Below are 5,734 nucleotides of genomic sequence, written 5' to 3' on the forward strand. Positions count from 1 at the left end.
CTTATAAAACATCATCAAAATTGATTAATTGGGAATAATATGGGAGAGCACTTTATTTTGGACAAAAGTATTCTTTACTCTCTTATCCAATAATTAGAATTGAGAAACGCCTTGATAGGCAAATGCTGGGAATCAAGCCGTAAGAAAGACTAAATTGGGATTAATTCCATCTTTCTTGCTTAATTAGACGTGTATAATGTTGCTTTGGATACTTTAAAACGTACTCTTGAGATAACGAATGGTGCTGCGTAAACTATGCTTTGCGTAAGATTACATGTAGAATATTATTCTTCTTGTTTTGTAGAGGGATTCATAACACTAACATAAGTCGACTCCCAGAAAAGGTTTTCGCAGGCCTTACAAGTCTACAAGAGCTGTAAGTGTAATGCCCCAAATAAACGCTTTAAAATATCACCCAGCTTTGTGCCTGGTCGCTTCACAGAGATTTCTTTTACTTTGTTGATAAGTAGATATTATAGTTATTTTAAATAAAATCTTAATAGTAATTAATAACACATTCAGTTCAACAATAAAATTTATTTGGACCTTATTCTCGAAAGATCATCACTGAATGCCATTCAACCCCATCCTTCTTGTTGTCTTTGCACAACCTCTTATTTTTAAAAAGGACATAGTTGAAAATAATGGATCACCACCGACAAACGTAGTATTTTTTAAGTATTAAAAATGACAAGATCTTAAGTAAATTTTGTTAGGTATCAAAAGTCGATAATTTCTGTAAGTATAATGCTCCAAATAAAACTTTTAAAATATTACTTAGCTTTGTGCCTTTTCGTTTTTCCCAGCTTTTTTTCATTTTGTTAATAAGGGGCTTTTACAGTTTTTTTTAAATAGAATCTTAGTAGTAATTAATAACCCCTTTAGTTAAAATAGATTTTCATTTGGACTTTAGTCTTCAAATTTCAATAAAACGTCATTCAACCCCATCTTTCTTGTTGTTTTTGCACGACCTCGTATTTTTAATTACAGGCCGCTTTTTTGTAGAGCAGAAGCAAATGGTTCAAAATGATGCATCACCACAGACAAAAGTATTATTTTTTAAGTACTGGAAATTACAAGATCTCGACTAAATTCGGAACTGGTTAATGCAAGTAACCTTTACATAGTTTTCAAACACTGGTCCTTTTTAGCAACTTATAAAACATCATCAAAATTGATTAATTGGGAATAATATGGGAGAGCACTTTATTTTGGACAAAAGTATTCTTTACTCTCTTATCCAATAATTAGGATTAAGAAACGTCTTGATAGGCAAATGCTGGGAATCAAGCCGTAAGAAAGGCTAAATTGGGATTAATTCCATCTTTCTTGCCTAAATAGAGGTGTATAATGTTGCTTGGGATACTTTAAAAGGTACTCTTGAGATAACGAATGGTGCTGCGTAAACTATGCTTTGCGTAAGATTACGTGTACTATGCTTCTTCTTCTTTATTTCTAGGTCAATTGGTAGCAATAACATACGTCGACTCCCAGAAAAGGTTTTTGCAGGCCGTATGAGTCTAAAATGGCTGTAAGTATAATGCCCCAAATAACCTTTTAAAATATCACCCAGCTTTGTGCCTGGTCGCTTCACAGAGATTTCTTTGATTTTTCTAATAAGTGCCTTTTATAGTTGTTTTAATAAAATCTTAATAGTAATTAATAACCCCTTCAGTTCTACAATAAAATTTAATTTGGACCTTATTCTTAACAGATCAACACTGAATGCCAGTGAACCCCATCCTTCTTCTTGTCTTTGAACAACCTCTTATTTTTAGAAAGCACATAGTTGAAAATAATGGATCACTACCGAAAAACGTAGTATTTTTTAAGTATTGGAAATGACAAGATCTTAAGTAAATTTTCTTAGAGCTCACAAGTCTACAATTTCTGTAAGTATAATGCCCAAGATAAACCTTTTAAAATATTACTTAGCTTTGTGCCTGTTCGTTTTTCAGAGCTTTTTTTGATTTTGTTAATAAGGAGCTTTTACAGTTTTTATAAATAGAATCTTAATAGTAATTAATAACCCCTTCAGTTCTACAATAAATTTTCATTTGGACTTTATTCTTGAAACATCAACACAATGTCATTCAACGCCATCTTTCTTCTTGTTTTTGCACGACCTCTTATTTTTAATTACAGGCCGCTTTTTTGTAGAGCAGAAGCAAATGGTTCAAAATGATGCATCACCACAGACAAAAGTATTATTTTTTAAGTACTGGAAATTACAATATCTCGACTAAATTCGGAACTGGTTAATGCAAGTAACCTTTACATAGTTTTCAAACACTGGTCCTTTTTAGCAACTTATAAAACATCATCAAAATTGATTAATTGGGAATAATATGGGAGAGCACTTTATTTTGGACAAAAGTAATCTTTACTCTCTTATCCAATAATTAAGATTGGGAAACGTCTTGATAGGCAAATGCTGGGAATCAAGCCGTAAGAAAGACTAAATTGGGATTAATTCCATCTTTCTTGCTTAATTAGACGTGTATAATGTTGCTTTGGATACTTTAAAACGTACTCTTGAGATAACGAATGGTGCTGCATAAACTATGCTTTGCGTAAGATTACATGTAGAATATTATTCTTCTTGTTTTGTAGAGGGATTTATAACAATAAAATAAGTCGACTCCCAGAAAAGGTTTTCGCAGGCCTTACAAGTCTACAATGGCTGTAAGTGTAATGCCCCAAATAAACGTTTTAAAATATCACCCAGCTTTGTGCCTGGTCGCTTCACAGAGATTTCTTTTACTTTTTTGATATGTGGCTTTTATAGTTGTTTTAAATAAAATCTTAATAGTAATTAATAACCCCTTCAGTACTACAATAAAATTTCATTTGGACCTTATTCTCGAAAGATCAACACTGAATGCCATTTAACCCCATCATTCTTGTTGTCTTTGCACAGCCTCTTATTTTTAGAAAGCACATAGTTGAAAATAATGGATCACCACCGACAAACGTAGTATTTTTTAAGTATTAGAAATGACAAGATCTTAAGTAAATTTTCTTAGGGCTCACAAGTCTACAATTTCTGTAAGTATAATGCACCATATAAACCTTTTAAATATTACTTAGCTTTGTGCCTGTTCGTTTTTCCGAGCTTTTTTTGATTTTGTTAATAGGGGGCTTTTACAGTTTTTTTAAATAGAATCTTTATAGTAATTAATAACCCCTTCAGTTCTACAAGAAAATTTCATTTGGGCTTTATTCTTCAAACATCAACACAATGTCATTCAACGCCATCTTTCTTCTTGTTTTTGCACGACCTCTTATTTTTAATTACAGGCCGCTTTTTTGTAGAGCAGAAGCAAATGGTTCAAAATGATGCATCACCACAGACAAAAGTATTATTTTTTAAGTACTGGAAATTACAAGATCTCGACTAAATTCGGAACTGGTTAATGCAAGTAACCTTTACATAGTTTTCAAACACTGGTCCTTTTTAGCAACTTATAAAACATCATCAAAATTGATTAATTGGAAATAATATGGGAGAGCACTTTATATTGGACAAAAGTATTCTTTACTCTCTTATCCAATAATTAAGATTGGGAAACGTCTTGATAGGCAAACGCGGGGAATCAAGCCGTAAGAAAGACGAAATTGGGAGTAAGTCTATCTTTCTTGCTTAATTAGACGTGTATAATGTTGCTTTGGATACTTTAAAACGTACTCTTGAGATAACGAATGGTGCTGCGTAAACTATGCTTTGCGTATGATTACATGTACAATATTCTTCTTGTTTTGTAGGGGGATTTCTTACAATAACATAAGTCGACTCCCAGAAAAGGTTTTCGCAAACCTTACAAGTCTACAAGAGCTGTAAGTGTAATGCCCCAAAGAAACGTTTTAAAATATGACCCAGCTTTGTGCCTGGTCGCTTCACAGAGATTTCTTTTACTTTGTTGATAAGTGGCTTTTATAGTTGTTTTAAATAAAATCTTAATAGTAATTAATAACCCCTTCAGTTCTACAATAAAATTTCATTTGGACCTTATTCTTAATAGATCAACACTGAATGCCATTTAACCCCATCCTTCTTCTTGACTTTGCACAACCTCTTATTTTTAGAAAGCACATAGTTGAAAATAATGGATCACCACCGACAAACGTAGTATTTTTTTAGGTATTGGAAATGACAAGATCTTAAGTAAATTTTCTGAGGGCTCACAATTCTACAATTTCTGTAAGTATAATGCCCCAAATAAACCTTTTAAAATATTACTTATCTTTGTGCCTTTTCGTTTTTCCCAGCTTTTTTTCATTTTGTTAATAAGGGGCTTTTACAGTTTTTTTTAAATAGAATCTTAGTAGTAATTAATAACCCCTTTAGTTAAAATAGATTTTCATTTGGACTTTAGTCTTCAAATTTCAATAAAACGTCATTCAACCCCATCTTTCTTGTTGTTTTTGCACGACCTCTTATTTTTAATTACAGGCCGCTTTTTTGTAGAGCAGAAGCAAATGGTTCAAAATGATGCATCACCACAGACAAAAGTATTATTTTTTAAGTACTGGAAATTACAAGATCTCGACTAAATTCGGAACTGGTTAATGCAAGTAACCTTTACATAGTTTTCAAACACTGGTCCTTTTTAGCAACTTATAAAACATCATCAAAATTGATTAATTGGGAATAATATGGGAGAGCACTTTATTTTGGACAAAAGTATTCTTTACTCTCTTATCCAATAATTAAGATTGGGAAACGTCTTGATAGGCAAATGCTGGGAATCAAGCCGTAAGAAAGACTAAATTGGGATTAATTCCATCTTTCTTGCTTAATTAGACGTGTATAATGTTGCTTTGGATACTTTAAAACGTACTCTTGAGATAACGAATGGTGCTGCGTAAACTATGCTTTGCGTAAGATTACATGTAGAATATTATTCTTCTTGTTTTGTAGAGGGATTCATTACACTAACATAAGTCGACTCCCAGAAAAGGTTTTCGCAGGCCTTACAAGTCTACAAGGGCTGTAAGTGTAATGCCCCAAATAAACGTTTTAAAATATCACCCAGCTTTGTGCCTGGTCGCTTCACAGAGATTTCTTTTACTTTGTTGATAAGTGGCTTTTATAGTTGTTTTAAATAAAATCTTAATAGTAATTAATAACCCCTTCAGTTCTACAATAAAATTTCATTTGGACCTTATTCTCGAAAGATCAACACTGAATGCCATTCAACCCCATCTTTCTTGTTGTTTTTGCACAACCTCTTATTTTTAGAAAGCACATAGTTGAAAATAATGGATCACCACCGACAAACGTAGTATTTTTTAAGTATTGGAAATGACAAGATCTTAAGTAAATTTTCTTAGGGCTCACAAGTCTACAATTTCTGTAAGTATAATGCCCCAAATAAACCTTTTAAAATATTACTTAGCTTTGTGCCTGTTGGTTTTTCCGAGCCTTTTTTGATTTTGTTAATAGGGGGCTTTAACAGTTTTTTAAATAGAATCTTTATAGTAATTAATAACCCCTTTAGTTCTACAAAGGTTCAGTTCGAACTAAAGGTAAATAAAAACGAAGCGGCTCTAAGCATAGGCAATTAACTAGTGCAATAGGATTTAACTAAGTCAATAACAATCAAAGTACACTATAGAAACTAATCAGAAACTTAAAGAAATGATAATAAAATTTACACTCACTTTGGTAAGCTCCTAAAGGCGATGGAATAAGAAACAGCAGCAGCAGTGGTAGCCGATTTTTATGCTTTAG

This window comes from Montipora capricornis, chromosome 10 (assembly GCF_036669925.1).
Source record: "Montipora capricornis isolate CH-2021 chromosome 10, ASM3666992v2, whole genome shotgun sequence".
NCBI classification, from domain to species: domain Eukaryota; kingdom Metazoa; phylum Cnidaria; class Anthozoa; order Scleractinia; family Acroporidae; genus Montipora; species Montipora capricornis.